This window comes from Alnus glutinosa, chromosome 6 (genome assembly GCF_958979055.1).
Source record: "Alnus glutinosa chromosome 6, dhAlnGlut1.1, whole genome shotgun sequence".
Lineage (NCBI taxonomy): Eukaryota > Viridiplantae > Streptophyta > Magnoliopsida > Fagales > Betulaceae > Alnus > Alnus glutinosa.
In genome coordinates, this window is record NC_084891.1 from 11,116,349 (window position 1) to 11,141,305 (window position 24,957).

A 24,957-nucleotide genomic window follows, 5' to 3' on the forward strand; every position below is an offset into this window, starting at 1 on the left:
TCTTTGGATTGTGCAACTGCTCTACTCAGAGACGGAGGGAGGGGGGGAGGGGGCGGTAGGGGCCACGGCCCCCCCCAATTTCTTGAAAAAAAAAAATTACCTATATATTCCATCCAAGTCTAAGATACAATTTTTTTTTTCCTTACTACTGCACTAAAAAATTCCCGGATGCCCTGGTTGCCAACCCTCAATCGTGGATCAAGGGCAAACGACGCATGCAGCGCTGAGACGTCTGGTTTTTTTTTTTTGCAACTTTTCAAGCTTTTTGGTTTAGGTTTTAGATGAAAAGGGGAAGAAGACGATACAAGATGCCCCTTTATTAAACACACCGTTTAAATAAGTTTTCTTTGTTTGACTGTTTGTGGACCACGCTGGAAGTAAGACTAACTAATATTTCTTTCTTTTAACGCGTCAGTAGTGAGTGGGCCAAGTTTAAAAACAAAAGTTCCTATATATTTACTTACAAAAAGAAAACGAGTAAGTGGCATCAACACTTCAGTCCAAACCTTTTTTTTTTTTTCTAAATCAATCCAGACCACTTAACTCTCTATACTAGTAGCCCAACACAGTTAAAAAAAGAGAAAAGAAAAAAGCCTAAAGTATAGTTCTCAATAGATAAGGTGCCGACTTTAAAAAAAAACAAACAAACAAAAAAACAAACAAACAAACAAGTAAATAAAGTTTCAATTTAGAAGGAAAGGGCAAGCAAAAGACAAAGAGCATTAACAGTGAAAAGCAAAATTGCGATTTAGATTTATGTGAAATTTTGAAGTCGTTATTAACGATCTTTCAAAATTTTTTTTTCTTCGAGCCTTAAACAATTATTTAAAATCAATTGCTTTTTGACAATTTCCGTTTCTTAAAAAGTTTTAGGTATGTAATCAAACTTTAATATTGATTAAGCTTTTATATTTAGATTTTTCAATTAAATTAATAAATTAATGAATATATATAGTTTTTATTACATATTTTAATTGTATGAAATATATAATTGTAGTTACCTAAAAATATGGAGAACAACAATGATTTTATTGAGCTCCAATCAAATACTAAATGAATTTGTATCAGGGTAAATTTAGCAAATCTTTTAGCAGATCATTGTTTAAGAAAACAATTTTGATTAATAAAGACCAAATTCGAAGAGCCTGATAAAATAAATTGTATCTTACAATAATCTGTTTTAAACAATAATTAAATTTTTGTTAGTTATACTTTTTGTTTTATATAGTTTTAATCGATTTTTTTTATTCATAAAATAATATTTTTTTTACAAAAATAAAATTACCCCCCTGAACTAAAACTTTGGCTCTATCACTGGTTCCAGCCCAAAGAGCCTCCAGGCTATAATGGGTGCGCCAGGGTGCGGGGTAAGAGGGTCATGACCTTGTCAAAAGCTAGTTTGATCGACTTCATGCCTTGGCGGCTTGGCCCCTGCTCAAAATATTTTTTGGCTCCGTCCCTGGCTCCACTATTATCACAAAATAACTTAACAAGAGACTACTCTATACTTATAATACCAAGAATCGCTAAGAACTTCCTAAGCCATACTGCTTCCTTTGCAGCCTCACATGCCGCAACATATTCAAGCTTTTATAGTGGAGTCAATAATACAGGACTGCTTCACACTTGTCCAACTAATGGCTCTATCACTTAGGGTAAAGACATACCCTGAGGTAGACTTCTGGGAATCACTTTTGACTGAAAGTCAGAATCTATGTAATGAGTTGCTATCAAATCCTCACATTGGTAGACAAGTGTATAATCGCTCGTTCTCCAAAGATACTTTAGCATATGTTTCATTGTTACCCAATGTGGTGGTCTAGGGTTTGATTGATATCTTGCAACCATCTAAAGTTCCAGTGTATAAGTGTTTTTTGGCCCTGGTAGCTTGTAAGGAATCCTAAAGTGCATAAGGTTTGACTTTTGTATCCAATGTGTTGCCTACTTTCATGTGAGGTTGTCTCTCCTCCTATCACATGTACGTGTTGTCTCCGCTTATGGAATTTCTCACACACAACACTTGACATGTGTTAGCCTTGACAATTCATTAAATGCCTTCTGTCAATTAGAAAAAATTCATCATGTGTGTGTAGATTGTGGTTTGATTGAGGTACACGGTTTGATCACTTTGAGTTCATCATATCCATGATAAAGATGTATGTCAGTTGTGAGCTTTTAATTGTCTCTTGACCAGGTCTCATTTTTTTTTAAAAAAAAAAAAAGAAAATGGAGAGAAGGAAAGGGAATTTAGTTTTTCCCATTTCAAGTCAAAATGACAACTTTTTCTATCTTGACACGAAGGTCTAAATTGTTGGGATTTATGCCATAAATACTATTGTACTGTTGACATATAAGTTTGTTACGAATAAATGTTGTTATTCACTGATCTATTTTTTTAGCATAAGGCATATGATATTTTATGTGCTTAATAATGATTCTATATACTTTCTACGTGAAAAGGCCCTTAGATTACATTGAATATGGTCTACGGTGTAAGTAACAAGGTTATCACACAATGTCTTAGTGTACAATCCTTGTAGTCTTAAACTTTATATAGTTCGCAGTCGGTAATGGAATTAGACATTCATTTGGGAAGATTGTTACACATCGAATCCTTGTGATTTATCTTGTTCAAGCAAAGTCGGAGGCTTCGGGTCGATGTTTAGGTGTTATGTACAGAACAGACCATGTAAGTTTTTTTCTCACTCAAATACTGTCGATGGAAGAAACATACTCTCAAGACTTCTTATGATATTGATTCTGAATCCTAAGAGAATTCTGTACTCAAATGTGAAGTTAAATCACTTTGATGCATTTATGCATGAGACAAATATTATCGTCAACATTCTCAGTGCATTGGGTGATCATAATTAACACTGTGAGAAAGCTTTTCTTAAGCTTTTCTTGCAAGTAACTGGTGATAGTTATTGAGTTAATTGGGTCACATGCCTATTAACCTAGTTTTTATTTTTTCCTTTCAGGTCCCTCACCAAGTTTATGTAATTTAACCAAGTCAGGGTTTTTATTTATTGGGTTGCTTTTTTTTTTTTTTTTTTTTTTTTTTTTTTTTTTTTTTCCTTTTTTAATTAAAACAATGGCTAGAGAGAAACTATGCATGCGATACAAAAAGGGGAGATTGGGCTTGTGAAGAAAGAAGTTTGTAGAAAACTGTTTTTCTGTGTTTCTATAGCCAATGTTCTGAATTTTTCTGAGGATCTCCAAAGACTGAAATTGTTTTCCAAGACCTGGAACATGTTCTTTAACATATTAGGATCTAGACTGAAAAATTTCAAGTAGTTTAGAGGTTGTTTTCTATTTTAATTGAATTTAGCATTCGAAACACTTGTTGTATTTTACAGTAAGCTTGTGGGGATTACGAGTTTTAATAGATATATATACACAAGTACTAAAAATGTTTCAAAACTTTTTGTTTGCATGTAAAAATTGTGGTTGATGTTTTGGTCTGAACAGATTAACGTTTCAATTTTTATCAAAATAGTCAAGATCAGTTTACCATTCATCGACGAATTTGGAATTCATAAATCCTGCAGAATGTTTAAAGTTGTAAAAATCTGTATTGTGTCATAATCAAAGATTTAAAATAGTTTGACTGTGGAATACGTTATATACTAGTACAACGTATTGATAAAAACAAAGGAAAGATTTTACAAGATCAATTTCACGAAGTTTTGCTATTCTTGAAATCGGGTTTCAAGTTTAGGCATAAAGAGCATGAAATTGTGGAAAGTTGTTTTTTATGTGATTTCTTTTATTGGTGATTAATGACCTAATATTGATTTTGATCACTAGTAACAAGAGAATGGTTCATGGTATTTTTTTGTAATGATTTAATCGTCATAAAAGGGTGGTACCGTGGTTGAAAAACCAAAATACCACAAAAAGGTTAATTGTGTGTTTGATACATAATTAAGATACTTTGGGCATACTAACCATGAATTTGATTCATGGATTGAGTGTTTTCTTAGTAACCATAATCATGATGTGTTTCTTTATGAATTTGGTACGAAAGATTACCAGATTTTAATGGATAAATTTGAATGGTATTAAGAGGATTGGGAGTTTATCTTTTAATATAAATAAAGTAAGATTAATGTTAGAGGTTCCTAATGTTATTAGGAACTGTGTTTTCTTTTAGAAACACAAAAGGCAAGGTCTCAATTGTAATGAGATTACAATTTCTCTAAAACCCATATGTTTTTTAAAATATCAAGTGGGAGAAAGGTTCAAGGTTTTGAATCTTGTAGTCTCCATCATAAGTCTACAGTAATGATGAAGTAAAGGCATATTGCCTTGGCCACGGGCCCCGCTCCATTCGGATGGTCTCTTTGCTTTACGTATTACAAGAGTAGATTTTTCGTATGGGATAGTGGAGATGTGGTTATCTATCTAGAGCGACCACACTTCTGTGGAGTTACTTGACAATTACATCAAATCTACTTGATGGTACACACTTGGCTAATGTAGAATATTAATCTCCTTTTGGAGCTACATTATCTTAAAGATCAGAGACTAAAGATAAAGTGGAAAATTACTAATATCTTTGTAACATTAATAATGAGAAAGAATCTCGCCTAATCAAGGTAGTTAAAAGCATCTCACCATGGCCGTGGGCTCTGTTCCCTTCGGAGGGTGTTTTTAATTACATCATTAGGTTGTCGTTCCATTTGTATATATTGTGTGTTTTTAGTTGGGTTTGTATATTATATTTAATGCTAAATTCATATGCCTAATATATGTGTTAGTATTTTGGCCTCATTCTGGAAAAAATCACTTGTGTGTGTAAAGTTGCTGTAAACAGGGATTCCACTATTCAGAGCACTCTTAGAAGACTTTGCACTGCGTGAAAGATCGAAGATTTCGGTTCCCTGTCAACCGTCCGGACGATCTAGCCATCCCGTCCGGACGCCGATCTAACCATTGTTCCATCCGTCTAGACGAGGTGCCATACCGTTCGGACGCCAGTCAGACCAAGCATCATCCGTCCGGACGCCGTGCATTTCCGTCCGGACCCTCCACTGTGTCGAGAAGTTTCTATCCAGCTTGCATCCGTCTGGACGTCTCAGCAGCACGTCCGGACGCCTCTCGGTACTCGACCAGTCTCAGATTCTTTCCAAGTTTCGATAAAGGAAAGATCGATCAACCGTCTGGACAATGTGTTATCCCATCCGGACGCGCGTCTCCTTAAGGCAAGAATCGCAATTCAAATATCATCGTCCGGACGTCAGTCAGCCTCGGTCCGGACGCGCGTGCAACTAATATGGAAATTGCCGATTCGACTTCAACCATCCGGACGACTGCCTCTCATGGTCCGGACGCGCGCATAGTAGATATGGAAATTGCATGTTGAAGTTCAGTCGTCCGGACGCTCATCCCCCATGGTCCAGAGGCGCGAAGCCTTATAAGGAAATTACTTGCAGTGGACGTGCGACCGTCCGGACGATGTGCCATCCTGTCCGGACGTGGCTCTTAAACAGGAAAGATTGCTCAGCAAAATTTTTGGAAAATCCTGTCTCACAGTTGTCCGTCCGGACCGCCATGACCTTCATCTGGATGGCGTCCAGCTATATTTTTCCTGACGCTCATTTGAGCCCCCAGCCTATAAATAGAGGCCCCTGGGCATTGAGAACTGCAAGAACTCGGTATCGAATTCCACAACTGCTCAGAGACGTGATTTTTCCTCTAAAGCCATTACAAGTGTGCTGTTGTTGTGCTACATCTGAAGTCTATCTTAGGGGTTGGCCCTAAGGTAAAGGATTCCATTGAAGACCCTTTCAGGTAGGAGACCTGGTTGGGAAGCGTTCGTGTTGGGTTACACATTAGAGAGCAAGGTACGACCACTGCATCGGGTATATGTGAGTGTTACTATCTTATATCTAGCTTTGTCTTCTGAATAGTGGAATTCCTGGGTTTGGCTGCCTCGGAGTGGTTTTTCTCTTGTTTGAGTTTCCACTTCGTGAACAAAAATCTCTATGTCATTTACTTTCTGCTGTGCTTATTTTTGTTGACACTTGTGCATACACTTTCTTTTTATTTAAGAAGTCAATTTCAATTTTCAATTGGTATCAGAGCTCGGTACACTATGTGTAGATTTAATTCTTGAGTGTTATTTTTTTTTACTTCTATATTATGTCTCAAACTCTTAATTCTGTTCCTACCTTTGATGGTATGAACTATGGCTATTAGAAGGCACGTATGCGTTTCTTTTTGAAATCTATTGACTGTTGGGGTATTGTTGAAACTGGTTGGACTAAACCAGAGGATGCAACACCTGAACTAGTCCCTCAGAAGAACACACGCCTTTCAAATGATAAAGCCCTCCATGCTCTATGCCAAGCACTTTCTCCATCTGAATTCGCAAAAATTTCAAATTGTGAATCAGCCCAAGAAGCATGGCAAATCTTGGAAACAACATATGAAGGCACGAAACTTGTTAAATCTGTCAAATTTCAAATGTTGATTTCGAGATTTGAAGAAATTAAGATGTTGGAAGAAGAGACTTTTGGAGAGTTTTACTCCATGATGAGTGACCTGAGGAACTCCATGGTAAGTCTTGGGAAACCTATCTCAGATGTAAAACTAATCCGAAAGATTCTAAGATCTTTGCCTGAGCGTTTCAGGATCAAGGTGACCACCATTGAGGAAAGCAAGGATCTTGAGGAAATGAAGATTGAAGAGCTGGTAGGATCTCTTCAAACATATGAGCTGTCTCTACCCCCGGTCAAGAAGTTGAAGACCATTGCTCTAAAGGCTTCCAAAAAGAAGGTAGAAGCCTCATCTGAAGATGACTCTGAGGATGAAGAAAAAGCTGTGGCTATGTTAGCCAAGAATTTCAGAAGACTAATGAAAGATGATCGGTTCAAGAAGAAGTTTTTTGAAAGAGTAAAGAAACCTCCCAGAGAAGCTGAACCTGAGGAAGAAAAGAAGAAAGACCCTAGAGGACCCCGATGTTTTGAATGCTCGGGCTTTGGGCATATCCGGGCTGATTGTGGGAACCTTAAAAAAGGGCAAGGGGAAGGCATACAACGTGACTCTCAGTGACGAGTTAGAAGAAGACGCTCTAGAGTCTGAAAAATTTCTAGCCTTTGTAGCCCCACATGTTGAAGAAGAAGACTCGTATTACTCAGAGCATAGTGATAATGAGGTCGAGCTCAAGGAAGCATACAAGACACTCTATTTAGAGTATGAGAAGCTGAGAGATGGTCGTAAGTAACACCTCTATGATCTGAACACCCTGCAAACTGAAAAGAGTTCATTACTGCTTAGAATACAAGAGGTCGAGGAAAAGCTACTAGAGACACAGCTCCAACTAGAGAGAGAGTCACTGATGAAAAGCTTACTCGTATGCTGTCTATCCAGAAGAGCCCAACTGACAAGACTGGTCTCAGGTATGTAGCTTCCTCTTCTGATGCTCCTTCTTCCTGAAAGACTGTGTTTGTGAAGCCTACAGTCTCAGAGCCTCCTCCCACTATTGAAGATAAAGGGAAAGACATAGTCAACGATGATGTTCCAGGCACTCAGGAGCCTCATTCCAACAGAAGACCTCCTATTTGCCATCACTGCAGTCTAAGTGGGCATGTTCGTCCTCAGTGCTCCCTTCTGAAAGCACAAAAGGCCAAAGCCAAGAAAGAAGTGCCCAGACAAGCCCATCAAGGCACTAGACCTGCAGCCCAGCATCAGACTCCATGGTATCAGGCACCTTATCAAGCACCATGGAGACAAGCACCAAGGCATCAAGCTCATCAATATCAAGCACCTTGGTCTCATGCTCCTTGGGTTCGGGCATCTCAGTATCAGTGGCCTCAGCAACGATTTGCATCGGCCAAGCACCTTAGAAGGCCACAGAAGGTGGAAGCAGATTAACACCACAATGAGCCATCTATCTGGATGCAGAATATGATGGAGTGGATGATGACGTCATACCAACAACCACCCACAGGAAGGCAGGCTTGGATCAAGAAAGACCGTCACCCCATGAGGGGGAACAGACGCACCTAGCAGGTTCGGGTGTTCATGCCTAGGATTTGGTTCCTAATTCTATGGCATCAGGTTTGATTGCTTATTTTGCTATTATATTTTATTTGCAATCTAGGAACCAGTGGTACTTTGTTTTTGCCCCCTATATTTTGTTTGGAGACCTTTGCAGGTGTTTATTGGGGAAGACAGAAAAAGCAAGTCGAGCAACTGTTTTTTTGTATTGACATCATCAGGTTTGATCTTGCCTTGCATATGATGTTTTTTTTTTTTTTTTTCATATTGCATTTTTTTAAAATAAATAAAAAATAAAAAATAAATTGGGGAGAATTTGCGGGATATTTTTTTCTCTTGGCTTATCAGATAATTGCATGTATTTTCTCCTGATATCTCAATTCTTTGGATATTAATTTACTTTACTTAGATATAATTGAGAGTTTTTGACTATAATTTGCCAAGTGTTTTCCTGTATATGCAAAAAATTGGATAGCTTCTTTTCTCATGCGATGAAAAATGTGCACTATCCACGTCTCCCCTATAAGGTACATCTTTCCTTCTCTGACTTTTTGTTTCTAGAAATTCTGATAAGAGAAGAAGATTTTGATAAGATAACCAAATTGACCACATGCTAGTTGAACCTAGCACCTATAAACTCTGGCATTCCCTTTAGTTTGCAGCACCGTAAGAAACAAGCAGTTAATCATATGACTTCTGTGCTTTAAAGTGTATATTCACTGCTTAGGTGCTACATTTGCTTTATGCCTTGCCCTCTACGTGCAAATAAAACATTTACGTTGTCCTTCATGGTACAAGTAAATCACTTAGGTGCTGCATCTCAAGGGGAGTGTATCAGATGAGGGTGGCTAGGCCCTAGTAAGTTATAAGGTTTGACTTTTGGCTTATCTTCCATTTATTTTCTCTCCTATCTAGGAAATCTGGTTACTCTTTGTCATGTCATTGAAAGTCTTACCTTGAGGGTTTTTGTCTTCACACACACACGCATTGCATGAGTTGATTTGGCTGGTTGAATTTTGCATGTTTAGGAACTTATTTGTGCTAATTGATTTCTCAACTCTCTTTTATATCTCTGTTTAGTCTTGAGATGCTCTCTGATTGTGTTATCAGTAGTTTATACATGCGTGTTTTGAAACTGACTTGGGAAAAATTTGATTTTTGTGCATTTTCCTCAGTTTTCTGATGTTTCAATGTGGAGCATCCGAACGGTCTCTCTTGGTATCCGGACGGATCAGCAGTCCGGACGGTACTCTCTTGGAGTCCGAACGAGAATGGAGCCCAATCGTCCGGACGGGACCTGCTTGCGTCCGGACGCGCGCGGCAACCACTGGGCGGACGGTTAGTAAAACCGTCCGAACGCGAGCAACCTGTCTACTTGTTCCCAATGTAGCGCGCGTCCGGACGACGTTAATGCACCGTTCGGACGGGGTCCCCACAGAGGCTATATATACCCCAGAATCGCCGCTCTATCCTTCATACCCCGCTAAATGACTCTTTTTGGCTGCTTGTGAGTAAAATTTGTGAGCTTTTGTTTTTTTTTTGGTTGCTCCTTGTCATCTTTTGCACATTATATCACTTTCCAGGTATTCCTTTTTAACCTTTTCTCTTCAATTTTTGTTCGAATATTGGTTTCTTTAGGAATATTTATGTTATGTCTGCCATATTGGGATTATTTGTGATGATGTTTTTAGGACTAAATTGTGATAAATTCTGTTTTTATTTTAGCAAATGTCCTTTTTACTGCTGTTATTCTGTCCAATATTTTTCATGACCTAACAAGACTATCATTTTGGATTTTTGCTGCAAATCTTGTTGGTTTCTTGTGCAGAATCATGTCTGCAGGTAGTCCACAGCGTAGGGTCCGCCAGAGGACTGTGGAAGATAGGGCTACACTCCAGGCCAAGACTATGGACCGCACAGTCATTGCTGAGCGGAACGTCATCCGGTCTGATATCATGGTGCCACTGCTGGACATAATTCATGCCATTATCCAGACATACAATTGGGGATATCTACATAGCTATGCATGTGTGGTGTACACTAGACTGGTAAAACTCTTCTACGCCAATCTGGAAGTGGTGCAGAACGATGATCGTGGATTGGTGCTTCAGTCCACCATTGCAGGTCATATCATCACTGTTGATCCTCAGGTCATCAGTCCCATCATCCGAGTCCCAGTACTCGAGATTTCTGCCAGCCCATACAATGAGGTAGTGCTTCCTCCTTCCCTGGACGATCTCAGGTAATTCTTCAATGCTATTCCCCAAGGCGAGGAGCGTTCTACCTCCATCAGGATTGGTGCCTTACCCCCCTCCCACAGCATGCTGGCCAAGATCATTCAGCAGAACATCTGGCCTGTTGCTCGGCGCAGTGATCTGATCCTGAAACAGGCCCAGTTTGTCTATGCAGTTCACCTTCGCTTGCCTGTGCAAGCATATTCTCGGTGTTATGTTGGAGGCTCGTGATGAGGGAAACGCCGGTCTCCCGTTTCGCTGCCTGCTCACTCAAATTATTCTTTAGTCGGGAGTCAATGTTACTGGCGAACAGAAGATGAAGATCTAGCAGCCCATCAGCAAGCAGACATTGATGAAGTCTAATGCGCAGCTGCAGAGGGATGACTCCAATGATGAGGTGCCCATAGCTGCTACCATGCCTGTTGGTTTTCCGGATATGGCTTCATCCTCCCGGACTGTCCCGCCATCTGAGCTGGAGGTCAACTATTCACAAATCATGGAGGCCCTTGCTGCCATTCAGGGGGGGATAAGCACTATACAGGTGACTATGTCCTCCATGCAGCAAGAGATACACTCCATCAACCTGCGTGTAGAGCAAAACCAGCTGGACCTTCTGGAATGCCTGAATTTTCATCATCCTAGCAGCAGTGATGAAGAGGATGATGCAGATAGGACTATACCCCTGCCTGAGGATGTTTGATTCCCTCTTGTTTTGTTTTGTTGTCTTTTTGTTTAAAGACTTTTGACTTATGTCTGTAAAACTGTTTTGACTTATATTACTCTGTTTCCCGGGTCCTTCTGAGACCGCTAGGGGGAGTAATTTTTATTATAGTTGGTTTTCATTACGCTGTTTTACCCTTTGTCCCTTTGTGACAAAAAGGGGGAGTAATTTTTGTTTGGACCGGGAATGTATTTCCAAACCGGTCAAGTGATTTTTGTCCCAGAATGGCCAAAGGGGGAGTTTGTTAGTATTTTGGCCTCATTCTGGACAAAATCACTTGTGTGTGTAAAGATACTGTAAACAGGGATTCCACTATTCAGAGCACTCTTAGAAGACTTTGCACTGCGTGAAAGATTGAAGATTTCGGTTCCCTGTCAGCTGTCCGGATGATCGGGCCATCCCGTCCGGATGCCCATCTGACCACTGTTCCACCCGTCCGGACGCCAGTTAGACCAAGCATCATCCATCCGGACAACGTGCATTTCCATCCGGACCCTCCACTGTGTCGAGAAGTTTCTATCCAGCTTGCATCTGTCCGGACGTCTCAGTAGCACGTCCGGACGCCACTTGGTACTCGACTAGTCTCAGATTCTTTCCAAGTTTCGATAAAGGAAAGATCGATCAACCGTCCGGGCGATGTGGTATCCCGTCTGGACGCGCATTTCCTTAAGGCAAGAATCGCAATTCAAATATCACCGTCCGGACGTCAGTCAGTCTCAGTCCAGACGTCCGTGCAACTAATATGGAAATTGCCGATTCGACTTCAACCGTCCGGACGACTGCCTCTCATGGTCCGGATCCGCACATAGCAGATATGGAAATTGCGTGTTGAAGTTCAGCCGTCCAGACGCTCTCCCCCATGGTCCAGACGTGTGAAGCCTTATAAGGAAATTACTTGCAGCAGACGTGCGACTGTCCGGACGATGTGCCATCCCGTCCGGACGTGGCTCTTAAACAAGAAAGATTTCTCAGTGAAATTTTTGGAAAATCCTCTCGCACAGTTGTCCGTCCGGACGGCCATGACCACCGTCCGGACGGCGCCCAGCTATATTTTTCCTGACACTCATTTGAGCCCCCAGCCTATAAATAGAGGCCCCTGGGCATTGAGAACTGCAAGAATTCGGTATTGAATTCCACAATTGCTCAGAGACGTGATTTTTCCTCTGAAGCCATTACAAGTGTGCTGTTGCTGCGCTACATCTAAAGTCTATCTTAAGGGTTGGCCTTAAGGTAAAGTATTCCATTGAAGACCCCTTCAGGTAGAAGACCTGGTTGGGAAGCGTTTGTGTTGGGTTACATGTCAGAGAGCAAGGTACGACCACTGCATCGGGTATATGTGAGTGTTATTATCTTGTATCTAGCTTTGTCTTCTGAATAGTGGAATTCCTGGGTTTGGCTGCCCCAGAGTGGCTTTTCTCTTGATTGAGTTTCCACTTCGTCAACAAAAATCTCTGTGTCATTTACTGTCCGCTGTGCTTATTTTTGTTGACACTTGTGCACACGCTTGCTTTTTATTTAAGAAGTCAATTTCAATTTTCAATATGCTAAATTTTTATAATTCAGAATAAAAATGTCTTCGTTTAGCCATTTCTCAACTATCTTGAATCAAAATAGGCTATCAGATCCCAATTATGTAGATTGGAAACATAATTTGGACATTGTGCTCACCGTTGAGGAGCACAAACAAGTGCTAACTAAAGCTAGTCCCATTGATCTAGCTATTAATGCATCTAATGTTGTTAGACATCAATTGAACATTGGAAAAAGTCAGATGAAATGGCAAAATGTTTTGTTTTGGCCTCTGTGTCCAATGTACTACAGCATCAACTTCAAGATATTGATCATGCCAATGGCGTGATGATCATCTCGAAGGAAATGTTTGAAGACCAAAATCATATTGCTAAATAAAGGATGATGAGATCTTGGTTAAACTTAGAGATGGTTGAAGGTACCCTTGTAAGCAAGCATTGTCTATCTATGATAGCTATGCTCAATTCACTGGAAGTTCTGGGTACTGAGATTAATGGTGAATCACATGTGGAAATAATACTCCAATCCCTGCGTATCTCCTTCAATCAGTTTAGATAGAATATGACAATGAACACCATTGTCCGACTGATGAATTAGCAAACAACATCTTGAAGGCCAAGGTATCTGTTAACATGGCACAAGATTCCACTTCCAAGCCAAAAGGAAAGAAGAAGAAGAAGAAGAAGAAGAAGCAGGTTAAACAAGTTGGCAAAGTCTTTGTTAAGAGGTTTAATAAAGTTGAAAATTGGACAAAGGGAAAAAGAGTTGGTAATCATTACCACTGTGATAAGCGAGTGCACTAGAAGAAAAACTGCACTAAGTTTCTTGCATTCATAGGTCAAGGTGAGATATCTTCTTTATTAGTTGAAACATTTTTAGTCGCGAGTCCCACTAATTACTAGTGTGTGGATTCAGGATCAACTAATTATGTCTGCAATTCGTTGTAAGGGTTCCAAGTAACTAGGCAACTGAATAAAGGGGAGGTGCACTTGATGCTTGGAGATGGGAAGATGGTTTCGGTCCACTCCATTGGAGTTGTTGAACTTTATTTTAAGTAAAGAGTTTTAATATTAACCAACTGTCTATATGTACCCAATATACATAAAAATTTGATTTTTTGTGACTTTTTTGGGTAAGTGTGGTTACACCTTTATTTTGAAGGATACAGTGATAATAAGGAAGAGTAATTTATTTATCTGTTCTGGTATCATTATAGATGGTTTGTATATTATTACTCATGATTTATATGTTGTTATCATTATGTTTTAGAACCAACTCATAATGCTTTAGCATCAAAAAGAAAGATTCCTTCTACTAATGAAGCATACCTTCGGCATCTACGTCTTGGTCACATTAACTCATAGAGGATTCAAAGACTGGTTAATGATTGATTTTTTAGCTCATTGGATTTTCAAGATTATCCACTGTGCGAATCAAGTTTGGAGGGTAAAATGATCATGAGACCTTTTTCTGCGAAAGGGTGTAAAGCCGAAGATTTGTTTGAGCTAGTGCATACTGATGTATGTGGTCCTATGAGTATCCAAGCATGAGGTGGTTATCAATACTTCATGATGTTTGCTGATTACTATTCTAGGTATGGTTACTAATAGGTTTTTAGTCTTGGCAAATTCGGTGTCAAAACTTATTTGGTTGTAAGTTTTAGTATAATGGTTAAGTTAGTGAAGCTGTTTATCCAAGACGTAATGATGGACTCAAATTCAAGAATCTAACTCAAATTGGAAGACCTATAGGATGTGGTTAAGCCTAATCAATTAAGGAATAGAAGACATATATGACGTCGTTAAGTTTCATCAATCAAGCAAATGAGCAAACCGGAATTTCATTAAGCAAAGTTAAAAACTGATTTGTCAATTCTAGATTGATCATGTCTCAATGTTTTAGCCATAACTTTTGGTTCAACTATCTTATGGCGGTGAAATTAGCAGCAATGGAAAGTTATCTAAAAAAAGTACAAATCTCTCTAAAATATGATTTCCCAAATTCGGACTTTTACAATTCCAAAATTTCCCCACACTACCAAGTGTTCAAAAATTTGGCCGAATTTTGCTCTAATCATATTCCAACTAGAACTAGGTTTTCTTTACAAGTCTATTTAAATGGACTTCCGGACATGAATTTATTAAAGATTTTACTCTAGAATTCAGTGTGGTAAAAAAGAGTTTTAGACCTGAGGTGTTAATGTTAAGTCTCTATTAGAGTTTTGGTTATTATTTAACCATCAACCTTGATTATGACCTTCAAACGGCCTATAACAAGCTATATAAGGAATGTATAAAATTGATGAAAATCAATAAAAAATTTTCTGTAGAAAGCTTAATGATGTTGAGCATGAAAAAGAGTCATTGGTTGCTTAATTGTTTGAATCACATGCCTTAGTTGTCTATTTGAAATTTGAAAATATTGTGCTTGTTGAAAATAATAAATCACTTGAGAATGACTTGAAAGACTCTAAGGAACTCTCACATAGGCTCTCTAGTGATAATCTGAAAAACTTGTTTCGTGTTCAAAATAATGTTTATAACAAGCCTAGTATGATTGTTGATAACTAGGATACCTCTACGCCGCATGCTTCTAATTCTAAAAGAAAGACTTTGTTTGTTAAGCTTGTAAAAGTTGAAGAAGTTAAGGCCAATATAATATGCTTGGATAAGGGCAAATTTTTTTGCGTGAATAATTGTGTGAAGCCCAAACCCAAGGCTCATTTAGAAAATCAAACTCAAGCTAAGTTTGTTCCTATATGTAATCATTGTGGGATTGTTGGTCACATTAGACTAAATTGCTATCAATTGAAATCCCAAAGACCTTAGAATAAGAAGGATGCTCCAAGAAAAACATGTTGTAGAGTCTTGGGTGTCCAGGTTTGTCCCTTCGCATAGGAGGCAAGCTTCTCCAAAGTTTGTTCCTACTTGCCATTATGGTGGCAAAGTTGGTCATATCCAACCTAGCTATTTTAAGTTGAATCCAAGTGACTTCGTGAGCATAAGAGTAAGAATTCCCATTTTAGGAATAGTTACTTGGTGTTATACAACATAATGATGGTGGTTTTGACTAGGTTAAAAGAGTTGGACAAGAGTCACAAAACTACACCTCGTGGTAAGAAGGCATGGGTTAGGAAGGTTAATACCGTTCACCCTTTGAGGGGGAGTGGTAGTGGTCTCACCATGAGTTAGGTGGTCACATGGCATGTCTAGTGATGAGTGCCAAAAAGTGTATATTCGGACCCTTTGATTTACATTAGTTAAACCTTTAGCTTTGTTATTTTCTAATGTTTTGGTTAGTTTTGGTGTTTTTGCGTTTTTGCAGGACATTAAGAGAAAAATGGTAATTTTCAAGTGAAAATACATAAAAGCTGGAAATTCAGAATTACTGGGAAGTCGATCGATCGAATCTCAAGTCGATCGATCAAAAATTGCCCCAAGTCTATCGATCGATTATAAAATCGATTGATCGATTGAATTAATGCGGAGCTGAAATTTCAGAAACCCTAGCTAACTCTATAAATACCATTATTTTCTCATTTTTGAACAAGAGAAGACGCTTGGGAGAGCCCTAGGCGCCGTTCTCACTGTAGTTTAGATCTTTTGTGTTGATTTTGACCTAGAACTTCAATTCTTTGTAAGTTTTCTTTGATTTTAATGAATTCTTGTTATTTATTTATGCTTTCTTTAGTTATGTGTAGCTAATATTTCATCTAGGCTTGAGGATGAAACCTCACCATTAAAGAGAAACTGAGTTTCCATGCTTGTTTATGCTATTTGAGTTTATGGGTTTTGATTTCTCATTGTTCTACTTCGATTTTTGAGATGATTTTTGGATATCTCTTGTGTTTTCCGGATACAAGTGATGATTTGAAATAGTTTCATTAAATTGATGGCTTGGGTTTTCATTTATCAAAATGTTGGATATTCGATGTGTTTCATTTCATGGATACATTTGATGATTTAGTCAAAACTAGATATCTTTTGTGATTTGTGCAAGAATGGATTCATTGAATGATTTAAACAATTTTTAAAGCAAAGTAGAGCATACCTAAGATTTGCATGTGAAAACTTCAAATATGTGTGATGAGCATGAGAATAGGTTGCTATGATTTGGTGGGTGTGGATTCCAAAACCTTAGACCCCTTTATTTTCATTTGTTTTGTTTTTGTTTTCTTTTATCAAAAACCCCTAAATTTTGGAACTAGGTTAAAATAGGATTAGTTTGAATAGAGATTAATTTTCGCAACACAATTCCCTGTGGGATCGACCTCGCACTTGCAAAACGCTATATTGCAAACGATTCATTCACTTGTGAGTATTATAATTTGCACAACAAGTTTTTGGCGCCGTTGCCTGGGAAATCGGTTCAAAAATTGGTTTTTGTTTGATTGATTTTGTTTTTCTACTAGTTAGATAGATTTTTGTTTCATTTTTCTGTTGTTTAGCTTTGTTCTGTGTTCTATGTTTCTATTTTGTTTCTGCAGCTGCTGCAACTTACTGAGTGCCTTGAAAAGTCGATCGATCGAGTCATATTTCGATCGATTGACATTCGATCGATCGAGAGAACATTCGCCTGACAAAAAGTCGATCAATCGAACACAACTTCGATTGAGCGAACATTCTGCAGACAGCAGCAGCTCGAAATCAGGTAAGTATTTCTTTTCTCTAGTCTATTTTGCTCATATTTTGTTTCTGTTTTACATCATTTTCCTGTTTGTCTGATATCTTTTAGTTTATTTTAGTTTAATTAAAAATTTTGTGTAGTTTTATGCTTCATATTACTGTTTATTAGTTTTTGATTTGTGCAAAAAAAAAAAAAAGGGAAAAGAGAATTTTTGTTCTGTTTCTGTTCCTGGTCCTGCAAAGTTTCAAAGATTCGATCGATCGACCAAGGATTCTATCGATCAACTAGAACATCCGATCGATCGATTTCAACACAGGAGGCAGCTCGTGGATAGGTTCAGTAGCAGAAATTTTTGCCAAAACATTTTTTGGTCCAATCTTGTAAGTTTTAATTTTTGCCCTTGTTGCTACCTTTGTGTCATTATATGCATTTGTGTTAGTCTTTATTTTTCTTAATTTGTTTGTGCTATTTTTCTTGTAATCTTAAAAAAAAAAAGTAAAAAGAAATTTTTTTGCTAGTGTGGGTCTACTTAGCTATCTAAGGGCAATGACAAGGTGAATTCTGGCAAGGAAAGGTCTTGAGATTTAAGTCTGTCCAGTGTGACCCCCCTCACCTACCTAGGAACTAACCTAGATTGTACCTTGGAGAATTTTGTCCCCCATTTGCAATTTCTTCTCTTTATTTATTTTGTTTGTCTTTTTGGTTAAATAATTGTTTGTACGTTGGTAGATGCTTGGTAGGAGATCTTTGAATCTAGACTTGACATCTTTAGATCCCGAGATTGAAAAAACTTTTAGGAGAAGGCTTAGAAATTCTGTCGAGATGGGAGATAACATGCATGCGGGTGAGAATGGGTGGAATCGGGGAGAAAACGTTGATCATACTAGGACACTTAGGGATTTGTTTGCACCCGTTTCAACAAATTCTCCTTCATATATAGTGTTACCCCCCAACCAATGCCACTCACTTTGACCTTAAGCCCCATGTCATCCAACTCCTACCCGTATTCCATGGCTTGGACCTCGAAAATCCTTATAGCCATGTGAAGAAATTCAAAGACATCTGTGCCACCTTCAAATTTCAAAAATTTTCTGAAGAGTCTGTGCATCTTAGTCTATTTCCTTTCTCACTCCATGATAGAGCGAAGGCATGGTTGGATTCAAACATGCCTAGTTCCATCACTTCTTGGGAGAACTTGCTAAACAAGTTCTACAACAAATTCTTCCCCATGTCCAAAGTCAATGAGTGTAGGAAGCAAATAAGCTCATTTACTCAAGAAGAAGATGAGAAATTTTCTTAGAGTTGGGAGAGATTTCAAGATATGTTGATTAAGTGCCCTCCATATGTATACGAGAAGTGGAGACTCGTGCAATATTTCTATCAAGGATTAACTCAATCCAACCGTAGCATGATCGAGTCGATGAACGGAGGCGAATTTCTGAGTTTGACGGGACAGAAGGCGTATAGGACCTTAGATCAGTTATCCGACAATTCCCAACAGTAGGATTTTTCAAGCTGTCGAGATAAAGCTGCTCGCATTCAGAAGAAGGGAGGCATCTATGAGGTGAAAGAAGATGTTGAGTTAAAGATGAAGATAGATGCCCTCACAAAGAAGGTCGAAGCTCTCGTCGTGAGCAAGTCCATCAATGCTGCGAACCCATTCCATGTTGATTTTTGTTCCATCTGTGCTAGTCCCATGCACTTAGCACAGACTTGCCCATCCTTGCCAGATTTTGTCGAGTCACCGATGGAGCAAGTGAATGCTTTCAACGACTATAGGAAGTAAGCCAATAGACCCTTTTCCGAGACCTACAATCCAGGGTGGCGAAACCACCCTAATTTCTCATGGAAGCAGAACCAGCCTATGACTCAAGGGGGAGTTCCTCACCAATCCCACACTCAATACCCCCCCTGGATTTCATCAGCCGGTTCACCAACAAAGTCGTCCTACCCAGCCAGCACCATCATACCAAGCCCCTACTCAAGCCCCTGCCTCTTCTTCACAATCCACTCTGGAAGACACTCTCAAGGCCTTCATATAGCTTATAGGGCAATCTATCAATGATGTGAAGAATGCTACCATGGTGAACATTCAAGCTATTGCCAAGATGGAGACCTAGATTGGGCAAATTGCTAGTCACCTAGGGGAGAGAGAGAAGGGAAAGCTCCCTAGTCAGCCTATGCCGAATCCAAAGTTGTAGTTCCATGAAGGAAGTTCATCAAATGCAGTGCATGGGCAGGAGCATGTGCAAGCCGTTGTCACAGTTAGGTCAGGGAGACAAGTGGATAACCAAGTGGTTCTTCCTGAAGAGAACCCTGCTGCATAAGAAGGACAAGGAAGTGGGAGCACAGAGGAGAAAGATGCAGAGCCATCTACCGCCACTCCCACTATTAAGATACCTCCTAGGTCTTTTATACCTAAGGCGCCTTACCCTGACAGACTTCTTGCGCCCAAGAAAGGAGGAAAGTTCGAGGACATTCTGGAGGTGTTCAAACAAGTGCAGATCAACATCCCGTTCTTGGATGCCATCCGGCAAGTGCCGTCTTACGCTATGTTCTTAAAGGACTTGATCACCGTCAAGCGAAAAACCAATGTCCCGAAAAAAGTTTGTTTGACCAAGCAAATCAGCTTAATCCTCCAATGTAGGCTGCCTATCAAGTACAAGGACCCTGGATGTCCTACTATCTCTTGCACGATAGGAGTCAGCCACATTGAGAAGGCTCTGCTTGACCTTGGAGCCAGTGTCAATATCCTCCCCTATTCAGTTTACTTACAATTAGGGTTAGGAGAATTGAAGCCCACCTCCATGACACTGTAGTTGGCTGACCGGTCAGATAAGATACCACGGGGAATAGTGGTGGATGTTTTGATTAAGGTGGAAAAGTTTTATTTCCCAGTAGATTTTATAGTGCTAGATATTGAGCTGGTGCAGAACGTTGGAGTTCAGATACTGGTAATCCTAGGGCGACCATTCTTAGCCATGGCTAACGCCTTGATCAACTGCAGGACAGGGGTAATGAAGATCTCCTTCGGCAATATGACAGTGGAGCTGAACATATTTGACATCAGCAAGAAGCCGAGGGAATGCGATGAGATCGGAAGTGCCTACTTGATTGAGGAGATCATAGATGAAGTTATTGAAGAATCAAGCACTGAAGACCCTCTGGAGGCATGCTTTGCTCAGTTCGGTGAGGATCTGGACATGGATGTATGACTTGAGCAAGCCAATGCCATTTTGGAGTTTGCTCCTCTAGAGAGCAATGTGAAAGAGGAGGGAGCAGTACCTAAGCCTCCAAAAAAGGAACTTAAGCCCCTACCGGACAATCTCAAGTATAAGTTCCTTGGTCCAGCAGAGACTTTGCCTGTAATCATAGCTTCAGATCTTCATGCTGCTCAGGAAAAGCAGTTGTTAGACGTCTTGAGAAAGCATCAGGAAGCTATAGGCTGGACCATAGAAGACATTAAGGGAATCAGCCCTTCGGTGGTAATGCACAAGATACATCTAGAGGAAGGTACAAAACCATCGAGGGAGCCACAAAGAAGGCTCAACCCAACCATGCAAGAAGTTGTGAGGGGAGAAGTAATTAAGTTATTGGATGCAGGGATCATCTATCCAATTTCTAACAGCAAATGGGTGAGCCCTATTAATGTCGTGCCCAAGCAAGCTGGAGTGACAGTTGTGCAGAACAAGGAGGGCGAGTTGGTACCAACCCGAGTTCAGTTTGGATGGAGAGTCTGCATCGACTACCGCAAGCTGAACACCGCCACCAAGAAAGACCACTTTCCTCTTCCGTTCATTGATCAGATGGTGGAGCGGTTGGCTGGGCACGAGTATTACTGATTTTTGGATGGTTATTCCGGATATAACCAGGTCCCCATAGACCCTGAAGACCAAGAGATTAAGACCTTCAATTGTCCGTTTGGGACGTTCGCCTTCCGACGCATGCCTTTTGGGTTATGCAATGCACCTGCTACCTTTCAGCAGTGTATGATCAGCATCTTTTTTGACATGGTGGAGCGTTTTCTTGAGATATTCATGGACGACTTCTCGGTCTTCAGTTCAACTTTTGAGGAGTGTTTGCACCACCTCACTCTGGTCTTAGTGAGGTGCAAAGAGAAGAAACTAGTGCTCAATTGGGAGAAGTGCCATTTTATGGTAAAACAAGGGATCGTACTTGGGCACGTCATCTCTCATCGGGGGATAAAGGTTGACAAGGCAAAGGTGGATCTGATATCCAACCTTCCACCTCCACGAACGGTTATAGAGGTTCGCTATTTTCTGGGCCATGCAGGATTCTATCGGCGATTCATCCAGGACTTCAGCAAAATCGCCCGGCCCTTGTGCAAGTTGTTGGTTAAGGAGGCCCCATTTATTGAGGACTGCAAGAAGGCATTTGGGGCCTTGAAGAAGATTTTGACGTCCACACCTATCATTCGGCCCCCCAGTTGGGGTACACCTTTTGAGATCATGTGTGATGCGTCAGACTACGCGGTTGGAGCTGTTTTGGGGCAGCGCATTGATAAGCTCCCCCATGTCATCTATTACGCGAGTTGGACTCTGAACGACGCCTAGCTGAATTATTCGACCACTGAGAAGGAGCTGCTGGCAATCATTTTTGCTTTGGATAAGTTTCGATCCTACTTGTTGGGATCGAAAGTCATCATCTACTCGGATCATGCGGCATTAAAGTATCTTTTCTCCAAAAAGGATGCTAAGTCTCGCCTCATTCGGTGGATTTTGCTTTTACAAGAGTTCGACATTGAGATTCGGGACAAGAAGGGTTCTAAAAATGTGGTGGTCGACCATCTCTCAAGGATTACTGTAGATTTTACTGAGGAGGCCACCCCCATCTCTGAGACCTTCCCTGATGAGCAATTGATGCATATTGCTTATACTCACTCACCGTGGTTTGCTGACATAGTAAACTATATTGTCACCGGTCAAATGCCTTTGCATTGGGGGCGGCAAGATAAGTCCAAATTCATGGCCATGGTGAAGAATCTTTTCTGGGACGATCCTTATTTGTTCAAGTATTGTCCCGATCAGATCATTAGGAGATGTGTCCCCGAGCCCGACCAATCTAGTGTCATCTCCTTTTGTCACGATCATGCTTGTGGAGGCCACTTCAGTGCAAAAAAGACCGCTGCAAAGATTTTGCAGTGCGAATTTTATTGGTCGACCATCTTCCAAGACGCTCACACTTATTGTGTCTCATGTGAGCGTTGTCAGAAGTTAGGGAGTATTTCACGCCGAAATATGATGCCCCTCAACCCCATTCTTAATGTTGAGATCTTTGATGTGTGGGGCATCGATTTCATGGGACCTTTCCCATTCTCCTTTGGCTATCTGTACATTATGGTTGCAGTGGACTACGTGTCCAAATGGGTGGAGGCGGTTGCCTGCAAGACCAATGACCACAGAGTTGTGGTTCAGTTTTTAAAAGACACTATATTTGCTCGTTTTGGTACTCCTCGAGCAATTATTAGTGATGGTGGAAAGCATTTGTGCAACCGGGTCTTCGAGTAGCTGATGAAGAAGTATTGCATCACGCACAAGGTTGCCACTCCCTATCACCCTCAGACGAGTGGTCAAGTGGAGGTTTCAAACAGAGAGATCAAGAGAATTTTGGAGAAGACGGTGAACCCGTCAAGGAAAGATTGGTCTCTTCGTTTGAACGATGCATTATAGGCATACCGGATAGCCTTCAAGACCCCGATTGGCATGTCACCCTACCGTATTGTATACAGAAAAGCATGTCATCTGCCAGTGGAGTTGGAGCACAGAGCCTACTGGGCCATTAAGCAGTTGAATTTCGATCTCACAAAGGTTGGCTCACTGAGGAAGCTTCAACTCAATGAATTGGAAGAGTTGAGGAACGATGCTTATGACTGTGCTAGGTTGTACAAAGCACGGATGAAGAAGGTTCATGACCAGAACATATTGAGACGATCTTTTGAACCAGGTCAAAAAGTCCTTCTAAACAATTCACGTCTGCATCTGTTTCCAGGGAAGCTCCGATCTCGATGGACAGGCCCATTCATTGTTCGTTCATTATTTTCTTATGGGACCATTGAGATTGAGAATCCAAAGAATGGCAGTACTTTCAAGGTGAACGGGCACAAACTAAAGCCATTTTTGGAGTTACCGAGCCCGGAGATTGAGACAACCCTTTTGGAGGATCCGAGTTACTCGGAATGATTGTCATCAGGACGGAAAGTCTGGCTGAAGACTGAAAACTTAGTGCTTGTGGGAGGCAACCCTCATTATTTTTCCTTATCATTTGATCTTATTTCTTGTTATTTTAGTTGTGATTTTCAGGACAATGTCTACCATTCAAGTTTGGGGGGAATGTTCTCTTGCATTGTGCCCAGCTTGCATCACCCACTTCAGTATTGTATCTCTCGCCACATTGGAGACAGTGTGTCATTAGGGTTTAGTTTGGGGGTGGGATAGACATGTCTGTCTGTTATCATTTATTGTTTTTGTTGATATTTTGTGTTTATTCACCAAAAAAAAAAAAAAAAACTTTTATTGTTAGTTGAGCATGGTTACATTTTACTATGGTTTGCATATCATTGGTTTGTCTAACATGTTGAATTTTGCATGTCATTAAAATCTGAAATCTTTTGACTCATCTATTGGATTATAGAGACTTGACATGTTTAAATCTGTTATCACAAGCACGGTAGCATAGGATCTGTGAGGCATTAAATTTGATTTGAAAATGTGTGTCTTGAGACTTGTAGGATGACTTGTTGATGAAACCTTGGCTTATTATCAAAAACACAAAAAAAAAAGCCTTAGAATAATATCACCAATTTGAGTTCTTATTGAGTAACCGGGCCCCTTGCCTCACTAAGCATTAGGTGTTCGCGTAAAAAGATGAGAATTTCAGGATCGGTTGTTTGTTTGGCTAGTTTGACTTCGTAGACTTTTTGACTTGAGTAAGTAAGCCCCTAGGGATGTTTTACATCTAGTGCCCTAAAACCACCTAGAAGGGAGTCACTGGCCCAACACTCGTTACATAGGTCAATTAGAAAGCTTAAGGGAGTCAAAGATTGCACAGCCGACACAAAAATAATGAATAAAAGAAATTGCACATTTAAGCCTTGGTTATATTCATCTGATGGAACTCCTGTGAGTTTTTGGATACACATGCTTTGAGAAAAATTGAATCCTCATGATTCTATGTTATTAACACCTTACACTTTTGAACATGTGCTGTCTCAATTTTTCAACTATGGGTCGATCGATTTTTGATAACATGATGATGTGATATTCATGTTGTTAAACATACTCATGATGTGTGAACCAGGTGTTTTAATGCGGATTTTTGCTCAATTGATAATACAGCATTTCAATGTTTGTGAGTATCATTTCTGGCAAACCCTCACGAGACTTCACTCGTCCACTAGGGAGTCCCACGAAAGAGGATTTATGTTTCATGCTTTGATTTTGTTTTTCATTTTGTTTTGCTAAGGGACTAGCAAAATGTATGTTTGGGGGTATTTGATGCGTACCAAATATTGTATATTTGGACCCCTTGATTTACATTAGTTAGACCTTTAGCCTTGCTATTTTCTAATGTTTTTGTTAGTTTTTGTGTTTTTGTGTTTTATAGGTCAATAACAAAGGAATGGCAAAATTTCATGTGGAAATACTTTAAAATTCAGAAGTCCTGAAAAGTCGATCGATCGAACTTAAAAGTCGATCGATCGAAATTTCCCAGAACTTACTTTTGCAGAAGCGCGCCAGAACACCCAATCAGGAGCTTCTCCATGACAAAAAGCAGTTCTCCCTCTGATTTTCGCAACAGAACACGCTGGTTTCGTGACCT

The 24,957-nt window shown here is 40.0% G+C and overlaps 1 pseudogene; it reads left to right on the forward strand.

The window, feature by feature from the left end:
- The first annotated feature begins 12,900 nt into the window (after nt 1-12,900).
- On the forward strand, nt 12,901-23,048 carry LOC133871520 (uncharacterized; annotated as a pseudogene).
- The last annotated feature ends 1,909 nt before the right edge of the window (nt 23,049-24,957 follow it).